The sequence below is a fragment of the Triturus cristatus genome, chromosome 3_2 (assembly GCF_964204655.1).
Source record: "Triturus cristatus chromosome 3_2, aTriCri1.1, whole genome shotgun sequence".
NCBI classification, from domain to species: Eukaryota; Metazoa; Chordata; class Amphibia; order Caudata; family Salamandridae; genus Triturus; species Triturus cristatus.
In genome coordinates this window covers 519,916,127-519,943,731 of record NC_140584.1, presented here as the reverse complement: position 1 = coordinate 519,943,731, position 27,605 = coordinate 519,916,127, and the positions used below count along the sequence as shown (strand labels likewise).

The 27,605-nt window shown below is 48.8% G+C and overlaps 1 protein-coding gene across 5 annotated transcripts in view; it reads right to left on the bottom strand.

Moving 5' to 3' along the window:
* Positions 1-27,605, bottom strand: part of FAR1 (fatty acyl-CoA reductase 1) — a 528,293-nt gene that overhangs the window by 68,486 nt on the left and 432,202 nt on the right. The gene's annotated exons all lie outside the window — the stretch shown is intronic.

The window sequence follows — 27,605 nt, the reverse complement described above, 5'->3', positions numbered from 1 at the left end:
AATCTTTTACTCTTCTTCAGTGCTCATATCCTGCATCAGACCTCTTAATCTGATGCCTTCTCTGAGTATTTTCTGTCATTTTACTGCAAATGTCACACCCTTTTGCATGACGAGATCATGCTGAACAAGTTACTTACCTTCTGTAATGCCTGATCTGGTAAAGACTATCTAGCCACAGATTCCTTACCTTAGAATTACCCCCAGGCGTCAGACTGGATCAGGAATTTTTTTTACGTGAGCAGTATCCCTGCACGCCGGTAGGTGAAGTAATTCAGCTCCATGTAGCGTCGCTTACGTCTGAAGGGACATGCAGGGCGCTGACGTCAGCTTCTATTTGCGAATTTCCACGCCAGGAGTGCGGAGCCATTAAGAACAATGACCACCAGTGTGGAAAACTAGGGCTCCGAAAGAGGAAAGGCCTGTCCCTAGAAATCAGTTTGCAGATAGGGGAGGATGCGTGGGTCGGCAGTGAATCGGAGGCTAGATAGAATAGGTGTTACTGAAGGTAAGTAACTTGTTCATCTCACAGAGACTTATAATTGCAGATTCCTTACCATAGAGTAGATATCCAAGCAATACATCCCCAGAGGCAGGTCTACAAAGCAATTTCACCCCAAAGAATCCTGCAGGATAGAAGGGACATAGCGACTGCCCAGACAGACTGGACTGTCCAGGCAGTAGTGCTTGGTGAACGTGTCTAGAGACACCCACACTGCTGCCTAGCAGATGTCCAGGAATGGAACTCTGTATGCTAACGCAAAGTCTCCGGGGCTTGCTTTTTGGGCAACACATAGCAGATTTTAAGGCAGATCATGATCCATCAGAAAACTGTCTGTTTTTGCAACGCCTTCCCTTTCATTGCTCCGACATACTCCACAAATTGTTTTTCATCCACTCAAACTTTTACGTGGTCCACCACGGATATGCTCTGATGTTCCAGCCATGTGCAGAGGCACAGGGGCTCTTGAAAAAAGTCCACAACCCCACCACGCCCTGTGTGTTGTAGTACCACATGGTGGCAGTGTCCATGAACACCTTCACTAGCCTTCCCTTGATGGAGGACAGAACGACTTTCAATGCCAGTCGGATCGCTTAGAGCTCCAGTAGGTTGATGTGGAGTCCGGATTAAGCAGATCCATTAGGAGATTGTCTGTTTCTGCACTGTGTTCCCTTTCTTTGCTCAGACATACCCTACGATGAGTTGGTCATCCACCCAAACTCTTTTTCATGGTAAAGGCAGAACAACGTTCTTTTTGGGTTCAGTCAGTGGAGTCACTCCTATTCCTTACAGTGACGCGGCAGAGCACAAAAGGTAGGCAATGTGGTGGACTTGCCTGCATGAAAAGGAGAGACCACCTTTGGAAGGAAGCAAGCTCAGGTGTGAATGACCAGATTGTCTGGGAAGATGTTGAGGTAGGGAGGCTTAGATGACAGTCTGAAATTCATGGAATTTCTGGGCGGATGTTATGGCCAACTAGAAAGGCCGCCCTGATGGTAAGGGGCCTGAGAGAACATTTGTGTAGTGGCTCAAAAGAAGCGCTCATCAGAAAGGTGAGTACTAAATTGTGGGCCTACCACGGCAAAATGAAGGGTGAAGATGAGAACATGTGTTAAAGACCTTTCAAATACCTCTTCACAACAGGGGATTTAAACAGGGCTGGCTGATCTGGCAACTGCAGAAAGGCTTAGATGGCAGAAAGATAGTCCTTTAAGATGCGCCAGGCAGAGCCCGGCAGGGCAAGAGAAAGAATAAAGAGAAGGGACTGAGATGGGGCGGGGGGCAGAAAGATGATTAACCTGCACTAGCCTTCTCTTGGAGGACAGAAAGACTTTCAATGCCAGCCGGATCACTTGGAGCTCCAGTAGGTTGATGTGTATTCCTGATTAAGCTGCAGACCAGAGGCATCACCTCCCCAGATGGCCGCCCCATCCCAGGAGTTACAGATCTGTCACTATTGTCACATCTGGTTGGGGTCTGCAGCGGATTCAATCGCAGTTTGTTAACCACCACTGCAGATCTTTTACAGTTCCCTCTGAGATTTGGAACATGTCAGATTACCCATATTCTGCGCCCACTGGAACTTCAAGTCCCGCTGCAGAGCCCGCAAATGCCAATGGACATGTGTCAACAGGATGCTGGAAGCCGGGAGACCCAGCAGACTCAGTCAGCCTCACAGATACCCAGAATAGAGGTTGAAACGTAGATATAGCTCAAATATCCTTGATGTGCTGTTCAGGGTGTTAATAAGACCTAAACTGCACCGCGTCCAGAACAGCTCTGAAGAAAGAGTGTCTGAACTTTGATAGTGAACCCTGAGAAGTGTAAGAGGTCGTCGAGATAGGGCGAAGACTGGTACCCCCCGATTACTGCAGAAGAGCTGCAACCACCGCCATCACCTTGGTGAACACCCGAGGGGCGCTGGTTAGGCCAAAAGGAAGCACAGCAAATTGAAAGTACTTGTTGCCCACAGTGAACAACATGTAACAGCTGAGGGCAGGCAAGACAGGAATGTGAAAGTATGTGTCCTGCAAGTTCAACGCTACCTACAAGCCTCCCAAGTTGAGAGGAGACCGGTCTAGGATAGGACAAAGGCCTCCGTCCCTTTTGGGCACCAGACAGTAGTGGGAATAACAATCACAACTTACTTTTGACGTCGGCGCCCTCTCTATGGCTCTCTTAGCCAAAAAGAGCCGTCACTTCCTGGTGGAGTAAGGAGAGTTTCAGTAGGCCTGTTGCAAGTGGGTGGCTTCGGTGGAGAGGTAGTCAAAGAGAGTGAGTAACCCCTTCGGAATATCTGGATAATCCAGCGGTCTGAGGTTATCAACCTTCAGTGGTGCAGGTGTATCCTTACTCCTACTGGTTGCCCATGATAGTTGGATGGCGTGGTTTTGTGTCAGCTGGGGTGGGGAGGTAAGACTGGCTGCCCAACCCACAGGGTCTGGGGGTACTGGCCCTTGGCCACACTGAGGCTGGGGATGTTGCATGACATGGTGACTGGGCCGGTAAAGACGCGCCTGGAAGCGCCTTTCATAACCACAGAAGGCGATTCCAGTCGACAGGGGTTGGCAGGGAGCTATGGAAAGGCAAAAGCTCTAGCTGTAGCTCTGCTAACCTTGCAGCGATCCAGCGCCAAGTCCACCTTGTCTCCGAAGAGACAGAAGCCTTCAAAGGGCATGTCCATAAATGAAACTTTGACATTCCCTGAAAAGCCAGTTGTGACTACGAAAATGCTCAGACTAGTGAGTTGGCCGTGTCCAGTCCACTTCGCTGCGTCGCTCCTGTCTACCATAACTTGGGAGAGTATTGCCCTGGTCTCCACTGGGACCATGGGCAGCACCTGCGCAAGTAAATCCCAAAGTAGCTTGGAGGTCCATAAGGCACACAATGTTCACAGAACGGAGTGCCAGGCAAACAGAAGAAAACAAAATGTTGTCCAAAGTGTCCCAGCCTCTTGGAGCTGAGTGGCATGTCTATGGTTCTCTGATATTTGGGATGGGGCAGAGAGCACAGGGTCAACCGCAGCTAGGACTCTAGTGACGACGCTCCCTTGTCTTGTTGGATGACTGACATACGGGGAAGGAGTCTAAGACCTCTTTGACTTTTTATTAATCTTCTTATGGGAATTACAGGAGTAGGCCGACTGACTGAGAAAGATCAACGATTACTCCACTGATCCTTGGACCTTCCTCTCAATCAGAATCGCAACCATCGCAAACGTCGAGTGGCAAAGCGCTTGAGGGATCGCTCCCTCAAGGCCTTGGGGTGTATTGTGCAACAAGTCTTGGCATCATGGTCGCGCTCGAGACTCCAGAGGCAGACATGGTGCGGGTCCGTCCGGGCTTGAATCCGGCCTTCTACGTAGACATCCCTGCCACACTAGAGGAGTCTCAAAAAACATTGACAAAATGTAAAATAAGAGCAGTCAAAAAATGACTGGGGTAGCGCTCTGTATCTGTGCTGAATGGTGCAGAAAGAACATAACTGATGTCAACGCACTGGGGTGGCGTCTACATAGACACCGTGCAGGTCACTTAAGGCGCCGACAACACCAAGTGGAGCTGAATGACACGATCTACTGCCACGCAGGGGTACAGCTCACGAAAAACACTTCCAGATGCAGTCTGATGCCTGGGGATAATTCTAAGCTGAGGAATAATCAGTTAGATGTCTGAGATACTCATATCACACAGACTTTATGTGCATCATAACTTGCCTTCGTCCTTACACAAGGACAGTTTATAAAAACAGACGGCATTCAGAAAAGAAATGAATGTTAACTTTATGGAAAATTTGTTTTACTCAACAGTAGGGATATGTTCAGTAAACCGGGTTCCAAAAACATTTTTGCTGGAAGAAATTGTTTATTAAGAGATGTGATAATCACCTTTAGTGTTCAGAGACACGGAAAAAAGAAATGACCCCCAGGGAACTGCCAGTACAAGGCATTGGGGTTAGAAGTTCCTCCTAGGTTCCTAAAGGGACAGTCTTTTTTCCCCTCTGTCAATGCAAGCCTAAAAGGCTGCATTATCACGTTATGATTTTCATGTTGAAAGGTGTCCTTTTTCCATGGCAGATGATTCTAACACAAGTTACTCATTTTCATCAACGTTTAACAGCATTCACAAAGTAAACAGCATCTCGGAGAGTAACACTGAAGTTCAATAGGAAATTACCTTGGGTTTAGAACATTCTACCATGTTCATTTCCTAAAGGACAATATATTTAAAGGTGGGATCAGCGCAAGCAGCGTGGAATATTCAGCATTTAGATCAATGAAGATCCTATTATGCAGAAGAATACGTTTCAAAGATTAGAGCATACAATTAACACTGTAAAGCTGTATATGCCTACCACTTTAGAGCTCAGTGGCATCTTCAAAGCACAAATAAGCAAAACAGAGCATTTAGCACAAAAAATAATTTCACTCACTGGAAACCAGATTGAAAATGTTAGAGACAACAGAAGGTTTCAATATCTTTCTGAAATGTATTAGCCTTGAAAGATCTGCTACACGGTGCAATGCATGCAAGTTTGACTCCAAACCTGATAAATTACTTCTTTCCTGATTTCAAGACCTTGCATTGCTCACCAATTGCTCAGTACTCAAACTTAAAATATTAACCGGCATATGTGGAAAAGGCTTTTCCAGAAAGGAGACAGGGGGAAACATCAATAATGGCTATAGAGACCCAGAAACATTTATTCAGTGGTGCAAAGGCAGTATAGCTATGCATTTCCTGAATACAGATTTGAACGGATACTCTTAAATGAAACAGCTGTCCTGTATGACTGCACAGAAGGCGGCTATTAATACAACTGCGGTAGGAAGATAAAACTGCCATACCTTCATAGACTAGATTACGAAATGAACAAGTTACTAACCTTCGGTAACGATGTATCTGTAAGAAACATTAGTTAGTTAGATTCCTCACCTTAGAATATCCCCAGGCGTCAGACTGGATCCGGAAGATTTTTCGTCAGCAATACCCCTTGCGCGTCGCTAGGCGTCGTCTGCGGCTCCGCGTCCGTCGTCGGCGTCGTGCGCCGGGATGACGTCGTCGGAGTACTTAGACGCCGCCCTCGCGCGCTGACGTCAGTTCTTGTACATAGCCTTCCGCGCCAGGAACGCAGAGCCATGCAAAGACCGACACTGGTGCCAAAAATAAAATCTAGGGGCCTGAAAGGACAACCTTAACCCTAGATGTCAGTTCGCAGAACGGGGAGGATGGGAGGGTCGGTGAGGAATCTAACTAACTAATGTTTCTTACAGATACATCGTTACCGAAGGTTAGTAACTTGTTCATCTGAAAGAAACACGTTAGTTAGATTCCTCACCTTAGAATAGATACCCAAGCAATACCATCCCCGGTGGTGGGTCTGCGAACCAAGATCCCACCAGAAAGTCCTGGAGGACAGAACGGCCAAAGAAGCCATCCCTCCGGACTTGGCTGTCAAGGCAATAATGCCTGGCAAACGTGTGTAGCGAAGCCCACGTCGCCGCCTGACAGATGTCCTGCAAAGGGACTCCCCGTCCCAAGGCAGTAGTAGCCGCCGTGGCCCGAGTAGAATGGGCGCGCAGCCCAACAGGAGGGTCCTTTTTAGCCAAGGAATAGCAGATTTTTATACACAAAACGACCCACCGAGAGATGGTTCGTTTTTGCACAGCTTTCCCCTTCTTAGCGCCCACGTACCCAACAAAAAGCTGGTCGTCCACCCGGAACTGTTTTGTGCGGTCCAGATAAAAGGAGAGCGCACGTTTTGGGTCCAGACGGTGGAGCCTCTCTTCCTCTTTGGAAGGATGCGGAGGCGGAAAGAAGGTGGGCAAGGTGACAGACTGCCCAAGGTGAAATGGAGTCACCACTTTAGGAAGAAAGGAGGGACGAGGCCGAAGGACAACCTTGTCCGGATGAACAGATAGAAAAGGAGGCTTTGAAGATAAAGCCTGGAGCTCACTCACCCGTCTAGCCGAGGTGATGGCTACCAGAAAAGCAGTCTTTAGAGTTAGAAGACGAAGAGGGCAATTGAGAAGAGGCTCAAAGGGAGCGCACATCAGGAATGTCAAAACCAGATTCAAGTCCCACTGAGGCATTACAAAAGGGACAGGAGGGAACGTGTGTGTAATGCCTTTGAGAAAGCGTGTAACCACAGGGGACTTGAAAAGAGAAGGCTGATCAGGAAGCCGCAAGAAGGCGGAGATGGCAGCAAGATAACCTTTCAGGGTGCCCAGGGCAGAGCCCTGCCGGGCCAGAGAAAGAAGGAAGAGGAGAACCTCAGAAAGAGGGGCGGAAAGGGGATCCACAGCCTTTGCTGTGCACCATGCCACAAATTTGTTCCACCGGCAGGCGTATACCGACTTTGTGGAGGGACGCCTGGCTGCCAGAATGATATCACAGACTTCAGGAGGCAAGTCAAATGGCATCAACTGCCGCCGCTCAATCTCCACGCATGGAGGTGGAGGCTGGACAGGTTCGGATGGAGGACCGTCCCCTGCTGCTGCGACAGAAGATCCTCCCGAAGGGGCAGACGTATCGGGGGATCGGTCAACAGACTGAGTAGCTCGGGATACCAGTATCTTCGTGCCCAATCCGGAGCCACCAAGATGACTTGGGCCCGGTCGCGCCTGATCTTCTTCAGCACTCTGGGCAGAAGTGGTATAGGCGGAAAGGCGTACAACAGACCGCAACTCCACTCGTGACGAAAAGCGTCGCCGAGCGAGTGCCGCCTTGGAAATTCCAACGCGCAGAACTGCTGACATTGCGCGTTCTCTTCGGTGGCGAATAGATCTAACCAAGGCTCTCCCCACTGCTGAAAGAGGCCTTGCACCACTTCGGAGTTCAGACGCCATTCGTGATCCATCATGCACCGGCGGCTGAGTTCGTCTGCTCTGGAGTTCAGAGAGCCCGCCAGATGTTGAACCACCAGGGTGACGCCCTGGTGTTCCAGCCATGTCCAGAGGCGCAGAGCCTCCTGACAAAGGGTCCACGACCCCACCCCGCCCTGTTTGTTGCAGTACCACATGGCGGTGGTGTTGTCCGTGAACACCTGCACGACACTTCCCCTGACAGAGGGAAGGAAGGCTTTCAGTGCAAGCCGGATCGCTCTCAACTCCAACAGGTTGATGTGGAGACGAGACTCCGCCGGAGACCAGAGGCCTCTGATCTCCGCCTCTCCCATATGGCCACCCCATCCCAGGAGGGACGCATCCGTCACTACGACATGCTCCGGTTGGGGAAGGGAGAGGCTCTTGCCCTTGACCCACTCGCGGTCCGTGAGCCACCACTGCAACTGCTGTGCAGTACCCTCCGAGATCAAGACATGGTCGGACAGGTTGCCGTGATGCTGGGCCCACTGAAACTTCAGGTCCCACTGCAGAGCCCGCATGCGCCGCCTGGCGTGATGCACTAGTAGGATGCAGGAGGCCATCAGCCCCAGAAGCCGCAACACTAGCCTGACCGAAACCCGGGATAGAGGCCGAAAGATGGGAATCAGGGCCTGTATATCCCGGACCCGCTGTTCCGGTGGATGGACCCGGAACTGCGCCGAATCGAGAACCGCTCCGATGAAGAGGAGCTTCTGAGAGGGACTCAGGTGTGACTTCGGCACGTTGATGGAAAACCCCAGCAAATGCAGGAGATCCGCCGTAGTCTGGAGGTGGGAGACGACTGCCTGGGGCGAGCCCGCCTTCAACAACCAGTCGTCGAGATAGGGGAAGACTGGGACCCCTGATCTGCGCAGATGAGCTGCGACCACCGCCATCACTTTCGTGAACACCCGAGGGGCACTGGTGAGGCCGAAGGGGAGCACGGTAAACTGAAAGTGCTCTTGGCCCACCGTGAACCGCAGGTAACGCCGGTGGGCCGGCAGGACGGGGATATGGAAATATGCGTCCTGCAAGTCCAACGCTACCATCCAGTCTCCAGGGTCTAGGGCAGCTAAAACCTGAGCCAACGTAAGCATCTTGAACCTTTCCTTTCGGAGGAAGGCATTGACGTTCCGGAGGTCCAAGATAGGGCGCAGGCCCCCCTTGCCCTTCTTGGGAACCAGAAAGTAGTGGGAATAACAACCACGACCTACTTCTGGACTCGGAACGCGCTCGACGGCCCCCTTGGCCAAGAGAGCCGAAACTTCCTCGCGGAGAAGATCCAAATGATCCCCCGAGATACGGTGGTGCTGCGGTGGCATGGCTGGAGGGGTCGTCTCGAAGGGGAGGGAGTAGCCCCTTCGGACGATTTGCAGCACCCACCTGTCCGATGTTATGGACCGCCAGTGGTGCAGGTGATGGCGAACTCTGCCGCCCACTGGCGTGGTATGGGCCTGAAAGCTCGGACTAGGAAGGCTTTGAGGCGGATGCTGCCGGGGTGGATGTGGGCTGACCACGTCGGCCTCCATTTCCGCCACGGCGGAAGCCACGTCCGCGCGCAGGTTGGTTCTGCGGCTGGTGGCTTTGCGGACGTGAGGAGGCGCCCCTTCCTTGGCCACGAAAGGGGCGCAAAGCGGAGGTGTGCGCCCGCGGAGCCGAGAGGCCCAAGGACTTGGCCGTAGCCCGGGAGTCCTTAAAGCGGTTCAGCGCACTGTCCGCCTTCTCACCAAACAGGCGAGTGCCATCAAAGGGCATGTCCATGAGGGTGTTCTGGACATCCCCGGAAAATGACGTGGACCGCATCCAGGCGTGGCGGCGGAGCGCCACCGTGGTGGAAATCGCCCGACCTAGCGAGTCCGTGGTGTCAAGCCCACATCTTATGGCGTGCCGTGCTGCATCCCTCCCATCGGCCAAAGCCTGGGTAAGACGCGTCCGGACCTCCTCCGGACACAGGGGCAGCACGTCCTCCACCGTATCCCACAGGGAATGGGAATAACGGTCCAAGAGACAGGCGGTATTTAAGGACCGCAGGCCCAAACTAAGGGACGAGAACAGTTTCTTGCCAAACTGCTCGAGTCTCTTGGAATCCCGGTCCGGCGGAGCGGTCGGGAAGGAGGATTGGGAAGTAGAGGCCTGGATAACCAGACTCTCGGGGGTGGGGTGTTGGGACAGGAAACTGGGGTCGCCCGGAGCAGGGCGGTGGCGCCTGGCAACGTTCCTATCCACAGGAGGAACTGTGGAGGGCTTGGACCAGGTGCCCTGCAGAACGTCAGTGAGGGCCTCGTTGAACGGCAGCAGAGGCTCAGTGGAGCTTGCTGAGGTTTGAAGCACCTCAGTGAGGATGTTGGTCCTCACAGCCACGGCAGGCAACTCGAGCCCAAGGGCCTCAGCCGCCTTGCGCAGCACCACAGAAAATGCTGCAACCTCCTCCGAAGCCACGGTCGGAGGAGAAGTGAATCCAGCGTCTGGCGAGGTGTCCAGCCCGCTGGCCTCCCCCAGTTCATCTGCCCAGTCCTGAGAAAGCTGTGACTGAACAGCCAGAGGGTCCTCGAACCCCTCCCAGTCGCCCCCTTCTTCCGATTCCTGATAAACAGGAGGAATGATCGGAACCGGACTGTAGAGATGGTAGGTCTCAAGCGGCGTCGGATGCGGCGTCGGCGGACGCCGTGCCGGCGTCGGGTCCGGATGAGGGCTAAACTGGGGCGTCGGCGTCACAGGCGTCGGTGGCGCCGGTGACTGCGTCGGTGGTTCAGGCGTCGGCGCCGGTGGAGGAGTGACAAGGTCAACCGGCGTCGACTGGGGCCCAGGCAAGGGCCCCGCGGGGACCTGCGGCGTCGAGACCGGAGTCGTCGACGGCGCCGGGGCGGGAGCCGCCGGCACGCGAGGTCGCCCAGTCGAGTCCGCGGGGCCCGAAGGCGCGCCAGCGGGCGTCGACGGCGGAGCCAGGCTCCTCATGGCCGAGAGGAAGGCACTGATCTCCGCCGGCGCCGCGTCAGCCCCAGGGACCGGAAGGTATGGGGGCGGACGCGGCACCTGCGGCTCCGCCGGAGCCGCGGGGGTGGAACCACTTGGACCCTCGGCCGAGTCGCGCGACCGGCGAGGGGAGTCCGAAGAGCGATGTCGCCGCTTGGACTTCTTAGAGTGTTTGGACTTACCCGACGACTTGGAGCCCGACGATCGATGGTGGCGTCGGCTAGGGCTCCGCGAGCGATCCTTGGACCTCCTCCTGGACCGGGATCGCGCACGACGCGGAGCCGAGTGGCGAAGCTCGAGAAGCTTGCGGGACCGCTCCCGCCTAGCCTTCGAAGTCAGGGCCTGACAGTCGTTGCACGACTCCGCGTCGTGGTCGAGGCCTAAGCAGTAGAGGCACCGGCGGTGGTGATCGGTCACCGACATCAGTCGATGACAATCTTCGCAAGCCTTGAACCCAGGCATCCTACCGGCACCAGATGTCGACAGACAAGGATCAAAAATGATCAAAAAGATTTAGTCAAAAAAGACTAAAAGGGGTAGCTCTCCCGGATCTGCGCTTACTGGCGCGGAAAAAAGAAGAACTGACGTCAGCGCGCGAGGGCGGCGTCTAAGTACTCCGACGACGTCATCCCGGCGCACGACGCCGACGACGGACGCGGAGCCGCAGACGACGCCTAGCGACGCGCAAGGGGTATTGCTGACGAAAAATCTTCCGGATCCAGTCTGACGCCTGGGGATATTCTAAGGTGAGGAATCTAACTAACGTGTTTCTTTCAGATGCTAGAAATTAACAAAAGAGCAGAGTGAAGTGAAGACTTCTGAGAATGCAGAGGAAACACAACAGGTAGAATTGTGAACCTTCTCAATGGTGAGGCGTCAAAAAAATACTGAAAGTGCATCTCATGGCAAAAAGGATATTTGATATGCTTGAGATCAGGCAACTAAATGTGCCGATTGACCTCAGCATGCGCTCCCTTTTTCATATTAGTAAGAGCTAGGCTGAACTAGTAGTGTAGTACTCAAAATGTTAGTAAAATATAAAAAAAAAAGACAAAAAAAGGCGTAAGATATGTCCCGAATGTGAGTAACCCAACTCTGCTTAATGTTCTCCATCATAATTGTAGAGCTCGATCTTCCATTAAATTACTGTTTTAGTTGAAGTGTTTTCCCTAAACTATTTGATCATGAACGAGTCCCCGAGCTAGTCGATTAAGACAAACAAAGCTTAAAGAAACCCCAGAGGTAAGGGCAATCGCAACAGCTAAAATATAACTGCAGGTTTAAAGTCCGGCATATGCTGTCCAGACCTAGAATCACCATTCAGATAATGGCACTTAAAAAAAATGTCAAGTACCTTATCAAACACAAAGATGAAATACAATTACATTGTCCGCCAAACTCGAACATTGGGCATTATGAGCTCACATTCTGTGAAAAGTAAATTCTATACTTCATACACTTGGAAATGGGTAACAGAATAGATAAAAATAAAACTATCTGACCATTGATTTTAGAACAAGAGTAAGAAACAAACGTTTTTCTCTTATGGAATTGGTCTGGTCAAAGACTGAAATGGTGACCAAAAATTGAAAACATGGCTTCCACTACTTGAATGCCATCTGAAAAGAACCCTTTATTCCATGGTACCAATCTGACATGATTAAAGCTCAGGCAAATCACACTGATAGGTCAGGTGCATCTTCATTTACAAGTCCATCATGTATGCTATAAATATTTGGACCGTCTGAAGGAGCGGCTAGGTACAGTGGTTGGGTTATTTTACTGAAATTAGTAGATTTTCAAGGCGACAGATTTCTTTTCTTCCATCACCTTATGTAGGACAGAGGTTTTCTTGTAATTGCAACTGCTGGTGAGAATGCTGTGAGACATTTAGAGCTGCCTTTCCTTTTCAAGATCCAATGCATTTTGGATAGAAGCTGTTGTTTTTATCTGATGCATCTCTAAATCCACATTCTAACCATACAGAGTACTTTAATTCAAAGTAAGCAGCATACTTTATTGTTCTTCTGGTTTCACACCTATAAGTTGCAGGTTAGATGAGTGCACAGTGATGCTTTAGGCCACCCGAAAGGTCAATGTCTCAGAATAAGGAAAGAGTGTTGAGGCATCTGCATAGAACTGTAGAGGTGAGGGAATGGGCCACAGGTAGTGCCCCCAAGGTAGGTGTGTGTTCTTTGGGTACAAGTCGTCATCTTATCATAGAACCTCATTCTACTTGTAAGAAGGAAAGATAGGTTTGTACTTTAACCACACCCACAGAAATCCTCAGGAGTCTATTGATTAGTAAGGATGTTCCATGGTGATCTGCCACCAAAAGATTGTGGTGTGGGGAGTGCGCCTGATATTTAGATACTACCCAAACACCAAGCACTCCTGGGAAGGTTGTAAAACGTCATATTATACAAAAGTCAGCTGTCACCAACAAAAAGCAAGAAGCCCACAACGCTTTAACAGATGGTTTGTGAAGAGAAGGTAGTGTTCCTTGAGGCACGTTTCATAATTTAAACAACTTCCAGGTTTGTCTTCAGTGAGTAGTCTTTTCTTCCAACTTAGGGTAGGTCTCAAATATTACAGAATAGAGACCAAGGTATTCTGAAGTAATTTTCAAAAGTGTTTTTCATCGGATGTCTCAGATTACTGAGATGGCCAGCAGTCTGTATACTAATCAGGCAATTGCTAGTGGAGTACAAGTGGCTACACAATTGATGGTCTAAGAGCATCTGTTGAGAGTACATTCGCCACAAACCCTTTTATGAGTGAGTTCTAAATTCGAACCAAGCGGTTAAGGTTTGAAAATAAAACTAGCAATAAAAAGATAAATAAATGAGACTTTGGTTTGGACATGTATTAAGCCATATGATTGCAGTTCACATTCAGTCCACAGCATTTGGCAAATCCGGATGAAATTAGGCATTCTGAGGACAAACAATTACATAGCCAGCTATAGTATCACATTTACAAGGGCTTGGCATGTTTTGTAGACATGCCATATTCGTAGATCACAATACCAAGAAGATGGGCATGCAAAGGAAATAGCCAAAACAGCACATACACGACAAAGGAAATATTCGTGCAAAACTGTATTAAACTGTAGTTCCAGGTTCTTTAGCACTGTTAAGTCAGACAACTTTTTTCTGCCATGGGGGGGGGGGGGGGAGGGGTTACGAGTTAGTAAGGGATTGCAAAGATTCTCTGAATACACAATTTTGTGCTATAATATGAACACAAAGTAAATTTGCAACAGATGCACTCACTTCAATACTGTGGATCATTTTAAAATGATATTACAGTTAGCACATTTACCATATTACAGTTAGCACATTTAATATAGCAAAATTAACAGCTCCAAGGGATAGTAGAACTAAAATAAAAGAGCAGGTTTAAATGATTTCATGGAGTAGGTACATTAAATTTCTAACAGGAAAAAAGCCAAAACACTTCATAATAAAATAATCTCACACCAATTGTCACTTTGTAGCTTGAATGAATTGATTTTTTCAACGATTGTACAGTCTCAAGGTGTGATATTTGAATGATTCATTTTTGCAACAAAAACATAATAAGCCTCGACTTGTGGTGGACTTTCATGGCGCAGAAATGTATCGCTTTCAACATAGTAACCTTAATCTTTTGCGCTGGCTTGAAGTTTAAAGAATGACTGGAAAATCTTGTGAGATGGGAAAATGCTAAACCTAACTTAGAGCAATAAGTAATAGGAAGAAAAGGAAGGAAGGAAGGTCGGTTAAGGTGTGACATCGAGTCATACCACGAGCTAAGAAGAGTTCGACCTCCCCCTAAATGGCCTTCATGTACTCAAGTGCGCGCTTTTAGAACAACTTAAAGTCATGCTTCGGCCTCAGGCAGACCTCGTGGGAGATTGGATATATAGACATCTGTTCATTCAGGAGCAGCACAATATCCTTGGTGCAACAAAATCAACCGTTGCATGGCTAAACACTTATAAGGTCCCAAAGGCGAGACCTATTAGCTATGCCAATGCTGGTTTAAAAGGTGAGGTCGTTACTGGGAAAGGCCTGTTTTTAGTCTGTCCCTGATTGCTGCTTCAGGAAGGTCTTTCTCTTGATTGTGCCCTGTTGTGGGTGTGCCGAGGTCTCCTGCTGTGAGCAACATCACTGTACACAAAGGATGTGTCTGTAGGTCAGCCTGAGAGGCACTTGAAAGATAACCAAGTCATCCTAGTGTGTGCTTAACAAAAATAATGTAATCTTACAGAAAAGTGAAAAGAATAAGTTTTATTTTGGTTATTACGTTACGCATTCCGCCTACAACCATGTAATTTAATAATAACAATAATCTAAGTGGTTCAAGGCACTGTGAATAAAGGAAATACCTATGGGCTAGAGAAGCAAAACTATTGGTGCGCACAGAAAACAACCATTCTAAACTCCACCTGTCTCAGTAGGCAGTCCTGTATCTTGACTGAATACAGACCACAGATGCCCCACCAACCCCTGAATTTCAAGCACTGACAATGTACACGGCACCGCCGGCGCGTGTTTACAAGGTCTCTTTGCCACAGGCCACTGTGATTTAAGCAAAGCGCCTTGACGTGTCTGAAATGTTGGATGTCAGCGCTATGCAAAACATGCTGCTTACATAAGACAGTTAAAGTGTATCAGCACATGGAGGCAGCCAGCATAACGGAAGTAACAAGGACTGAACTGAAAGTAAATATAAAAACAAGGGCGAACATGTGCCTCGAGAAAAGTATAAACTGTAAACAGTTCATAACACTGTGTGCAGATGTGCAGAAACGCAAAGCATAAAAGGCTTAAAAGTGTAATTATATGCAAAGTATACATAAAATAAAAATGTGTCGTGCTAGAGCCATAAAGCACACCCCTTATATGCATTCAGTGCTGCGGGGGTCGAGAGAAGCAGAAAGAACACTGGACAGCATTTGTGGAAGAAATATTTGATAACTGTAGCAAAAAAAGTGATGATTACAGAATATACTGGTGTGCACAGGTAGGGTTAAAACACAAGTTATTAGGGTAATAAAAACATGCCAATGTGCCCAAAGAATGACTAACAGTGTGCGAGTAAGAATGTAAAACGTGCGATATTGCAGTAGAAGCAAAAACGAAAAGTTAAGACAAGATTTTTAAAAAAAAACAAGTGGGAGGGGTGGGAGTGCGGCAGAGAGCAGGAACGCGCAGAGTTTACCTTGCGGGAGCGAGCGCGATAATTGCTAACAGTTGGTGCCACTCGCTCCCGCAAGGGAATCGCCAAACATGCATGCGTTGCCATTAAAAGCAATGCAAAGCGTGCACGTTTTTGGCCGAAAAAGTGGATCGATTTCAAGAGGTCCCCTCCCATGCAGCGCATGTGCACTGCTTAGGCGAGACCTAAAAAGCTACTTACCTGTACACGAATGGTTCTCCAGTATTGATATTTTTCGTAGACTCATGCTTGTATCTTCCCCCATCATGGTGGGAGCCTCCCAGTTGTTAGAAAAGTAGTACATTATAAACCACCGAAGGGAAAGGAAAACTAACATTCGTCAGCATATTTATGTAGGCCCAAACTTTGACCAATCGGAAACGATCCCTAGACCTCAAATCCCCAGCAGAGCCATCAGACCTCAGATTTCACGCACAAGTGTGCTAAAGTTAAGAGTATCATGAGGTAAGAAGTGGCAAGTCTAGACTGGGAGGAGGGTGTTCCGCATGTGAATCTATGAAAGATATCAATACTGGAGAAGCACAGATTACAGGTAAGTAACTTGTCTTTTCTCCAGTATTGAATCTTTCATAGATTCACATGCTTGAATCAGAGTAGATAGCAGTGCCATTCTTTAAATCGTTGAGACTAGGCGAAGACCTTCGTATGCACCGAGAATGAACTAACCATTTAAAAACATACGAAACCATATAGATTTATATGCACCACTAAAAACCAAGTCAATGACTATAAACATAAATCTGATATACCAAATGAACAATATACACACACACACACACACACACACACACACACACACACACACACACACACGCCCCCCCCCCCTCAAGTGAACAGATGCTTCAGGACTTGAACCACTGCCGCATCTGCTGTCCATGCCAAATCCAGGCAGTAGTGCTTGGTGAACGTATGCACGTAGGATCAGGTCGCCGTTACACAAATGTCTGGGAGTGATACCCCAGCAAAAATAGCTGTAGAGGCTGCCATCTTCCTTGTGGAGTGTGTAGACAACTTTGCGGACAGAGGCTTTCCAGCTTTGTTAAGGCAGAAAACAATTGCAGAAGAGATCCAACGTGCAATGCTGCCCTTTCCTCGGAGAAGTAAAAAATACAAAGAGCTGATCCAATTTCCTCGAAGGCTTTGTTCTATGGATGTAGAATTAGATGCATCTCATTTCTAAAGAATGCAACGCTCTTTCAGCAGGGGTTGAAGGATTTTCAAAGCACGTTGTGAGCACTACCGGCTCATTCAAGTGAGAAGAAGTTGGAACCTTTGGTATAAAGTGAGGGTTTGTTCTTAACATTACTTTGTCCTGAAGAAAGGGTTCAGTCACAGTGAAAGCCTGAATCTCACTAATTGTTCTAGCCGATGTGAGGGACAATAGAAGAGCAGTCTTCCACAACACGCATTTTAAGCCAACTTTGTGGATTGGCTCAAAGGGCGATTTCATCAATTGGGCCAGGGCTGTGTTTAACTCCCAAGGAACTGCCGGGCGTTTTAAGGGTGGGAACACTCTGAAGAGGCCCTTCATAAACTAACAATTCTCGTCGACCACAGCTAAAGTTTCTCTGGTTTTGCAGCCAGGTGTACTTTGATTGATTAATGAGCCAACTTTTGACTTTACTAAATGAAGTAGGTAAGGAAATACTTGCTCCGGGTTGAGAGTAAAAGATGTATGTCCTTTTCTACGCACCAGTGGCAAAATCTTCCATTCAGCAGCATATGCCCTATGAGTGGAAGAAGCTCTAGCCCGCTGAAGAATGGACTTGCAATCTGGAGCGATGTCTAGTTCTGGGAATTCATAGTCGTGAGGTTCCAAGCTGATAAACTCAGATTGTATCTGAGGATGAACAATCTGGCTGTTGTCAATGGTTGAATGTGCAGAGATAGAGTATAGAAGCTCTGGTAACCAAAACTGCCTCGGCCATGCCGGAGCTATGAGAATGAGATGACATGGTTCCTTTTTCATTTTGCTCAGCACCCTTGGGATGAGGGGAAACGGCGGAAAAGCGTAGTCTAACATCCCTGTCCACAGCATCTGCAGAGCTTTCCCTATGGGTTGGGCTGAGGAAACCTGCTAGCGAACCTTTGGCACTTCCTGTTGCTTGCTGCTGCGAAGAGACACAGCTTTGGAGTACCCCACAGTTTGGAAACCGCTGCGGCGAGTGTTCAATCTAACTCCCATTTGTGACACTGGGAATTGGTTCTGCTTAAAAAATCTGCCTACTCGTTGTATACGCCTGGAACATGCCCTATCTGCAACGCTATATTGTGCTGAATTAGCCATCTCCAAATTTCCTGGGTCTGCTCCGATAACGTGAGAGACCTGGTGCCCCATTGTTTGGCCAGACAGAACATTGTTGTGGTGTTGTCGGTTCTTACCAAAACAGAGGAGTCTTGGATCCTCGGAAGGAACGCCTGCAGTCCCAGGAAGACTGCTCTCAATTCCAAGAGATTAATGCGCAGTTGCATTTCCTGCACAAACCATTTTCCATGGATTTGCAACTTCTGACGATGCGCCCCCCCCCCCCCAACCATCCATTGAGGCTTCCCGCTGTCATAACGTAACTGGGCTGTATTGCCTGAAACGAGAGGCCAGGAGAGATAATGCATTCTTTCTCCCACCAAGACAGAGCCTGTTTTATTGCCTGAGAGATAAGGATGGTGTCTTTGAAGGAGCCCTGCGCCTGAATCCACTGCATGTCTAACTGCTCTTGGAGAGGCCTCATGTGCAGCCGACAATTCGGAATTAACGGGATGCATGATGACAGCAACCCCAGTAAAGATTTGAACACTCTTACAGAAGTGGACTCTCTTGAGCGCAGAAGGGCTGCTAAGTGTATTATTTTGAGTTTGTTCTGTAGTGGGAAACGCCTTCATCAGCCTGGTGTCCAGATTTGCTCCGAGAAAAATACGTTTCTGACTTGGAACTGGGCATGACTCCTCTACGCTGAGCTGCAAGCCTAGAGACTTACAGCCGTGGACTAGTCAGTGTAGATTTTCTTGCAGAGTGGAACGAAGGCCCTTTCACCAACCAATCATCCAGGTAGGGATAAACCTAGTGGCCCTGCTTTCTCCAAAACGCAGCTACTGGAGCCATACATTTCTTGAAACCTCTGGGGGCTGAGCAAAGGCCTAAGGGCAGAACCTTGAACTGGTAGTGATCCCCAGCCGCCTCAAACCTCAGGAATTGGCGATGCTTTGCATGAATGGGAATGTGGAGGTATGCGTCAAAGAGGTCGAGGGACGCTAAGAAATCTCCCTTGTTCACCAATAAGATAATCTCTTGCAGGGATAACATTCTGAATAATTGTTTCTTGATGTATTTGTTCAGCTGTCTGAGGTCAATGACCGGTTACCATTTTCCACATTTTTTCTTTACGAGCAAGAAATTGGAATGGATGACCTTACCTAGTTGACTGAAAGAGCCTTTTTATTGCCCCCCTTTTCAGCAAGGTCGAGATTTCTTGCTTTAACAAAAGAAGATTATGATGTATCCTTCTTGAGGGTGGATTTCGAGGAGGCTTGTGGACAATTCTAGGTTGTGGCCCCGATGGATGATGTCCAGAACCCATTTGTCATTTGTAATGGCCTGCCATTGGCCCAGAAAAGGAGAAAGATGATGAGACTGCAGGGGCTGAAGTCGAGATGAGGTGGCTGGCGGATGAAAAACGCCACTGCCATCTAGAGGAATCATGCGATTTTCCTTGCGATGAAGGCTTGCGTCTGGCTGATTGCAGACTGTATGACACATTGAAAGCACGAAAGTGCTGTTGTTGTTGTCCTCCATATTGCGGTTTATAACTTTGTTGGGAATACGGTTGGAACATATAGGACTGATAGGACAATCTCAGTTGGAACTGTCCTCTCTCTCTACCTCCACGAAAGGACTGAAAGTGCCTCTGTTGCAGCGTGCTTAATGAGTGTGCCGTCTCAGTATCCTTTTTGATACCTTGTAGCTCCTCGTCAATGTGTATCCCAAACAGGTTCTCCCGAAGGGCATGTCTAAAACCTTTGGTTAGACTTCAGGGCGGAAGGACGTCGCCCTAAGCCAGCCCTGTCTACGGAGGACATCGGCACCTGCCATTTGTCTGAAATCAATCGAAGACAAATACATTGCGGAGACAATTACTTCCGAAGAAGCTTAAGCGCCCTCTTGTAGGACGTCTTGCACTTCTTTCTTTTTCTCTTCGGGAAGATGTTCGAGAAGAGGTGTGAGATCCGACCATAACCGATGGTCGTATCGTCCTAAAATCGCTAAGGTGTTAAAGGCCTTGATGAAGTGGCGGCCATAGTAGCAAAGCGTCTGTCAATGCTGTCAAGCTGCTTGCCTTCTTTGTCTGGAGGCACCGAACAAGGATTGCGGATTCCTGGAGCGCCTCTGTGCAGCTTGCATTATAACTGAATCTGGCCGAGGATGTCCAAACAAGTCAGAGCAGAATCAGGTGCTTTGTACTTCATTTCCATTCTCTGCAGCACAGCTGGAACTGATGCCGGATTCCTCATAATCTTCAAACCTTCGTTCCATATATAATCCACAACTGGAATGGATCGAACCGATTTCTTAGCTGGGTCCTTAAAACCATAAATGAAGCATTCAGTTTTCACTACAGGTAAAGGCAGAACTAATCTTCTAGAGGCCCTTTCCAGTAATTCCTGGAAGCCCCCGATATCCCCCGGGGGGGAACTCGCTGGAGGAGGAGCGACAAAATCATTCCATTCCTGGCCAATTAAGTCTGGACCCTAACTGATCTCACCCTTCTCAGGCTGATCGTCAGCTTTACCCTCGATGTAATCGTCTTGAATAGTAATGCATCGAGGAGCCTGTCTCTCTTCCTGCGCAACAGACGGCGGAGTAACCACTGACTGTGGTGGATTAACTTGAATGCCCGGGCCCCCAGGCGTCAGCAGAACTGGAGCATGAGTCTGGAAATTGTTTGTTTATAATAATCATTGAGCATGTGTCTAAGGTCGGTGACCAGGGAGGTTGGCACCAACATGGAATCCCTTCGTACCTCCTGACGCTCCTCATAAGCCTCATACGGATAGTGTTCTTGGAAAGAATCTAATCATTGGGCCCTTGGACAACCCTTAATGAGTAATCCCCTTCCATATACTCTGATGTGTCCTGCATATGCGTCTCTTCTTCCTAGTCTGTGTCCTGGCATTTAACCCTGAGCTGTGAAGGGCTGTATGCTGATCCGAACAAACCCATCTCCTGATTCCTCCGTATCAAGAAGGTGAGAAGGAGGCAAAGGTGATATCTTGGATAGAGAGGTCAAACCCCGAGACTTATGGATAAACTGAAGGCTTTTTTTGATCCATCGACGCCGCCGACTGTAGACGTCAATGTGATAGTCGATATCAGCAGTCAAGGGTGATTTAAACACTGACGGAGTACCCGTCAACGAGGTAGTAGACGTAATAGTAGACATAGTTATAGTCGTCGATGCCTGCGACCATGCCATCGACGAGGAAATAGTCTTCACCGTATTTGTTGACGAGGCAGTCACCACAGCCATCGTGGATGCGGTCATTGCCATAGACGTCAATGGGGGCTTGGCTGAAGTTCGACGACGGGTCAGTCAACAGCTTTTTTTTTTTACGACTAAGTCTTAGAGGTGTGACAGGCAGAGAAGCAGCAGAAGACTTCTTCAGGCCAGAGTCTTTTTGCTTAAGGGACACTATCAGCAGAGGATGATTTTTCGGTCTTCAATCTTAGGATCAGCCTTTAATGAGGTAGAGCCCTCATTTTTACGTTTCCTCTCAGTTGAGGATGGCCCAGGACTCTTCAACATCAGATCCAGATTTATATTTTTTCTTCTGGAGTCATAACAATCTGACTTCTCGACCCTTTAGAGTGTTGACTGAAAAAGTCCTGCAGTATGTACAGTCCTTGGCTGTATGTTTGGGACAAAGGCCATAAAGACAGTCCTTGTGGGGGGGTCTTCAGAGAAAAGTCTTACCTTCCCACAAGACCTGCAAGATCTAAAAAGCCTTTTCTTAGATCCCTCTGACATTTTAGAAGCAAAGAAGGTAGAAAAACAGTACCTTGAGGTGAATTCTAGCAGGGTCAACAGTTCACTCACTGACAAATTGAGCAGAGCTCTGGGAGACTCCGTTATACACGTCGAGCGGGTAGGAATCTGAGGTCTGTTGGCGCTGCTGGGGAGTTGAGGTCTAGGGCTCATCTCAGATTGGCCAAAGTTTGGACCTACATAAAGATGCTGACGAATGTTAAAGTTTTCCTTTCCCTTCGGTGGTTTATAATGTACTCTTATAGTACTACTTTAACTACTGTGAGGCTCCCACCATGACGACGGTGAAGGTACAAGCATGTGAATCTATGAAAGATTCAATACTGGAGAAGTGAAAAAACTGCAGGTAGACGTATCCATCAGAAGAAAAACAAAAATCAGTTTACACCACACCCCCTTGTGGAAATATATCTACACACTGAACCTTGTATTGCATGAAAAGGCTTTTGTGAGGTAAAATTACTAAAATAGGAAATTGCAGCAGGACCCATGACTTCAGCTTAAACTAGACATGGGGGTTGTGCCTTAGTCCACTTAAATATACTGAAGCCACGTAGCAGTCTCTTAAGCCAGGTAGAATCTACAACACGGATATTCATATCAGACTAGAAATGTGGAGATGATGAAGAGGAATTTATGATTTCCAATTACCTAGATTAATGCACTACTGCGCTGGCACAAGACTATGCCAGACAGGGAATCTGAGCCTCATGTTCTAGCTGGATACTGGTAAATTGGGGGAAAAGCTGATAGATTTGGCTTCAATTTGAGCTGCAAGTCTTGCATTTTTTTTTTTTAACACAATTGCAGAAATCCCCCTTTCTTCTCAAGCTTTCATGGAAACTCACATGTCCTAAAACAATCAGCTTTACTTCAAAACTCCTTGAAAATGATACACAAAAGTAAACAAATGCTGGTTCTCAAAGAAATCGCTGGCATTTCCCATCACACAAACATTTGTTTGAATTAGGAGAAGTAGTAGCATGACCAAATGCAGCTCCAGATAGCACTTTCAAGCAATATCTGTGGTTTCTCAGACAACTAGAGAAAGACAGCGATAACATAATGTAACAAATATGATACTTACCCTGTAAGCATCTCTTGATTGCCTGTAGTGATGTAGATTCAGATGCTCTGTATACTCCTGCAATCTAGAGTAGGGCACGGACTGTTACAACTTTAGTTCAGACTATACGTTGAAATGTGACGAGGTAGCATGCGATTCCTCCCTTAGTTGTCAATGTGCATGGGTACTGACTTCATTGTTGTTTCCCACACAGCAGGTGATAGTAAGTATGGAGTAGTAGGGGACTATGGCGTCCATACATGCATTGTATAGGCGATACAGAAGGTTAAGGGTGTTGTTAACTGTAGCAAGCACAGGCTTCCAGGGATGAGGGCGGGTTAATGTGAATCCACAGCACTGTATGCAACTAACAGATGCTTACAGGTTAAGTAACATATTCCATTTGTAGCATGCATGGTTGTACATACACATGCTCTGCACTGACTCTATAAAGTACTCTCCTAAGCGGTGGTAAGCCAGTTGATGGTGTAGATGTCTGAGACAAAATTTCAGGGACAGTTTGCCCAACTCACTTGTGGGTGGATGGGCCGGTGAGGCTCTTTTGGTTTTGATAGCAGGTCTGGATACATTTCACAATCCACCTAGCTAAACCGGCCTTCGATATAGAGCAATGTTTAAAAGGTTCAGCAAAAGCAACAAAAAGTGGATGTGTTGTACAAAAGAAATTGGACCTATCAAGGTGGTTCATTGGTTCATGCTAGACTTCAAACAAGGGTGGTGCCCTCTCAGCTACTGAGTCGGGCTGGGGGAAGAAGACATTACATGAGAGGAAATGTAAAAGGCAAGACAGTAGTCATTTGAAAGGAGGGTCCATGAGCATGGTAAGGACAATATTGCTCCGGGTGCTACCTGCCCCAGGCTGGGGCAAGTGGCACTCCGAGTGCAATGTCTTTAAGGCCCAACACCTGCCCGTTTTCCCGCTGCATCTATGCACTTGCACTGCCTGTTAGGTTGGGGGAGCGTAGTCTGTCAATTGAGCAGCAGCACATTTGTGTAAAGTATGTACCACCAGGGAGTGGTGGACCCTTATTGGTCATAGTGAGTAGAATGGAACTTTTTCCTATCTTGTATATAACCAACCTCAGAACAAGTTCCATTAAAAGTGTCAAGGGCAGTCTCCAGCATCCCCCTGAAATCAAGACAAACTTGACAAAGAACTCTGTCTTGGAGTCATTGTTCGCAGGTGTGATGTGCATGTCTACTTTATGGTATGAAGCTGCACTCTGTATAACTCTGTGGTACGCTGCAGTCCATGGTGGGAGGGAGGGAGAGTGTTAAGGGAAGACCTCACCAGGATGTGGACGGAGGAGCAATAGTATCGATTCTAGGATTCAGCGGTGGTGCAGATGGAGGAGCGTTCTGTGGTGCTTGCATATCTGCGAAGGCCAGCCTCTTTTTCTTGTGGTACCCGAGATTTTCCCAATTCGAAGTATGGATGAAAAGGAACGAGTTACTTACCTGTAACTGCGGTTATCCAGTATTGGTATCTTTCATAGATTCACATGCCTGAATCATTCCCCGTCATCGGGATGGGAGTCACCGGTAAATAACAAAGCAATGTCTAGAAGAAATATAGAGTAACAGGCCCCAAAGGGCCCTAGCTTAGAAAGCTATCCAAGTCCTTATGTAAAAAGGACCAAAGTTTGGCCAGTAGCCAATCAGCTAGCACCACCCTCTAGAACCCTCCTGGAAGGAGCTCTAGTCCCTCAGATTTTCGTAAGCACAGTGCTAAGTAGTTGTATCACTGAGAGATCCAAGAGAGCCCTTCCAGGGGAGGTGGGTGGGTTGCATGTGAATCTATGAAAGATACCAATACTGGATAACCGCAGTTACAGGTAAGTAACGCGTTCCTTATCCAGTATTAGGGTATCTTTCATAGATTCACATGCCTGAATCAGAATAGTAAGCAATACAAAGCACATTTCGGCAGGCACAGTAAATATACAGTCACTAGATAATAACATATCCATGTGAAAGATAAAGTATCAAAGAACCATAACCCAGGTAATGCCAACATAACAGTGTGAAATGTGCGTAAAGAGACCAGGATGGTGGGATGAAAAAGGAAAGGGCTCACCTCTATTGAAATAGATGACGGAGTACAGCTTGCCCCACTGCAGCATCCTTCCTGATCTCCGTGTCCAGGCAGTAATGCCTGGTGAATGTATGCGGCGTCTTCCATGTGGCCGCTCTACAAATATCCACCATGGACACTGCTGCAAACAGTGCCATGGAAGTAGACCTCGCCCTTGTAGAATGGGCATGAACTGCTGATTGCAGTGGACGTCCTGCCTGTTGGTGACAGAAGGTTATGGCTGAAGAGATCCAGCGGGAAATACTCTGTTTGGTGAGCGGTAGTCCTTTTCTAGGCCTACTGTATGCCACAAAAAGTTGATTAGACTTCCGAAATGTTTTAGTCCTTTCAATGTAAAACTTGAGGCAGCGCTTAATATCTAATGAATGAAGAGCCTTTTCTGCCCCGGTGTGTGGATTCGGGAAGAATGAACGTAGTATGATAGGTTCATTGAGGTGGAACTGAGTCGGAACCTTAGGGATAAACTTCAGATTCGTCCGAAGAATGACCCTGTCCCGTTTGAACTGAATGAAAGGGTCCTGGATTGAGAACGCCTGTAGTTCTCCAACCCGTCATGCCGAGGTAAGGGCCAGCAGGAGTGCAAGCTTCCAGGAGACATACTTAAGATCTGCTCTGTGGATTGGCTCAAACGGGTGTTTCATCAGCTGAGCCAAAACAGTGTTAAGATGCCAAGCTGGTGGTACAGGCTTCACTGGAGGAAAAGTTCGAAACAGCCCTTTAAGAAATTGTTTGATAAGTCTGTGAGACCACAAAGATGGACCTGTAGAGGACGTCCGAAAGCGAGATATCGCCGCTAGGTGTACTTTGATGGAGGCATGAGCTAGACCGGATTTTGCGAGGTGCAGGAGATACGGTAAAATCTGTTCCGGGGTCGAAGAAAGAGGGTGCAACCCGTTTGTTTTGCACCATATGCAGAATCGTTTACATTTCAGTGAATATGTCTTGTTGGTGCTATCCGCTCGAGCTAGTATTTGTCTGCAATCCGGAGGAAAGTCTAAGCCCTGGAATTCTCTGTACTCAGGAGCCATGCAGATAACTTGAGACGCTGGATCCGGATGCTGAACCTGTTGATTGTGCAGCGTTAGCAGAGATGGAAACGGGTGCAGTTTGATTGGAGGTTCCAGGGAGAGGATGTGAAGCTCCGTGAACCAGTGCTGACGTGGCCAAGCTGGGGCTATCAATATCAGAGTGCAGGGCTCCGCTTTCATCTTCCGTAACACCCTGGGAATTAGGGGAAACGGCGGAAAGGCGTACGCAAAGACGTTGCACCATGCTATCGAAAAGGCATTCCCCAGAGACCCTTGTTGGGGATGGCAACAGTTCTGGGACACCCCCCGCGCCGTACGGCCACCAGCTGCTGCGTGTGCCTCCCCGCCTTCTGCCTCGCTGCCCCGGCTCCGCCGCGTGACCACACCCCCTGACATCGAGCGGCGTGGTCTGTGCCAGCTTCCTGTCTGTTGTTGCCATAGTGATCTGCTAATTTGTATTGTATTGCATTGTGCTGTTTGCTGTTGTTTTTCTTTCCCCACTTGTGCCTGATATCGCCTTCGTTTTTTCTTCACGCACCCGTCTCCCCGTTGTTGCCATAGTGATCTGCTAATTTGTAGTGTGCTGTTTGCTGTTGATTTGTTTTCTTTCCCCACTTGTGCCTGACTTCACCTTCGTTTTTTTCACGTCCCCGTCTCATCCCTCCCCGCTCCCCGCTTCCTGCCATCACCGCTAGCCCCGCCCCTTTTCTTTGTGTACCCTCCCCGCTCCCGCCTCCCAGCTGCTCCGCCCCCCCCGCGCACTTCGCCATATATGGCGACCGTGCGAACGCGCAGCGGGCGCGCCGATTGTGCGCCAAAGGTAAGCCCGTCTACGACCGTCCGCGCCCAGTGCCAGGACCCCTGGCCCTCGAAGACCCCGTCCGACCCGCCTGACTTACACCGCCGCCAACCTCAGCGCACTCCACGCCGGTCGACTCCCAGGATGCCACCAAGCCACACCACGACGCACCCACGGACCCTTCAGCTGCCACGCCTGCAAGTTCACCTGCATCCGGACCTGCCCCGCACCAGCACCCGCCAAGTCGAACACCAGCAGCACCCACCTCAAGTGCATCCTGCTCAACACCCGCTCCGTCCACAGACACGCCATCGAACTCTGGAACCTCCTCGACACCACAGCCCCTGACGTTGCCTTCCTCACGGAGACCTGGATGAACGCCTCTTCAGCACCCGACATCGCCATCGCCATCCCAGAGGGCTACAAGATCACCCGGAGGGACCGCACCGCCAACCAGATGGGAGGAGGCATCGCCATCATCCACAGAAACACCATCCGTATCACGACCAGCACCGACAACACCCTTACCACCGCCGAACACCTGCATTTCCAGATCCACACCGACCCGAAGACCACCCTCAGAGGCACCCTGATCTACCGACCTCCGGGACCACGCACCCAATTCAGCGAGGACATCGCCGACTTCGTCAGCCCGCATGCCCTCCCCTCCGCTGACTACATCCTCCTGGGGGACCTCAACTTCCACCTGGAGAACAACAACGACCGCAACACCAGCACCCTGCTCGACAACCTCGCCAATCTTGGACTCAAGCAGCTGGTGTCCACCCCCACCCACCTCGCCGGACACACACTCGACGCACTCTTCTCATCCAGCACAGACATCGCCTTCAGCCACGCCACAGAGCTTCAATGGACAGACCACAGCTGTGTCCACTTCACCTTCAAAAGAACGATGACCCACCACCACCAGCAACAGGTTGCCCGCAGAAGCTGGAACAAGATCACAGCCGACCAGCTCACCACCTCCTTGAGCCAGC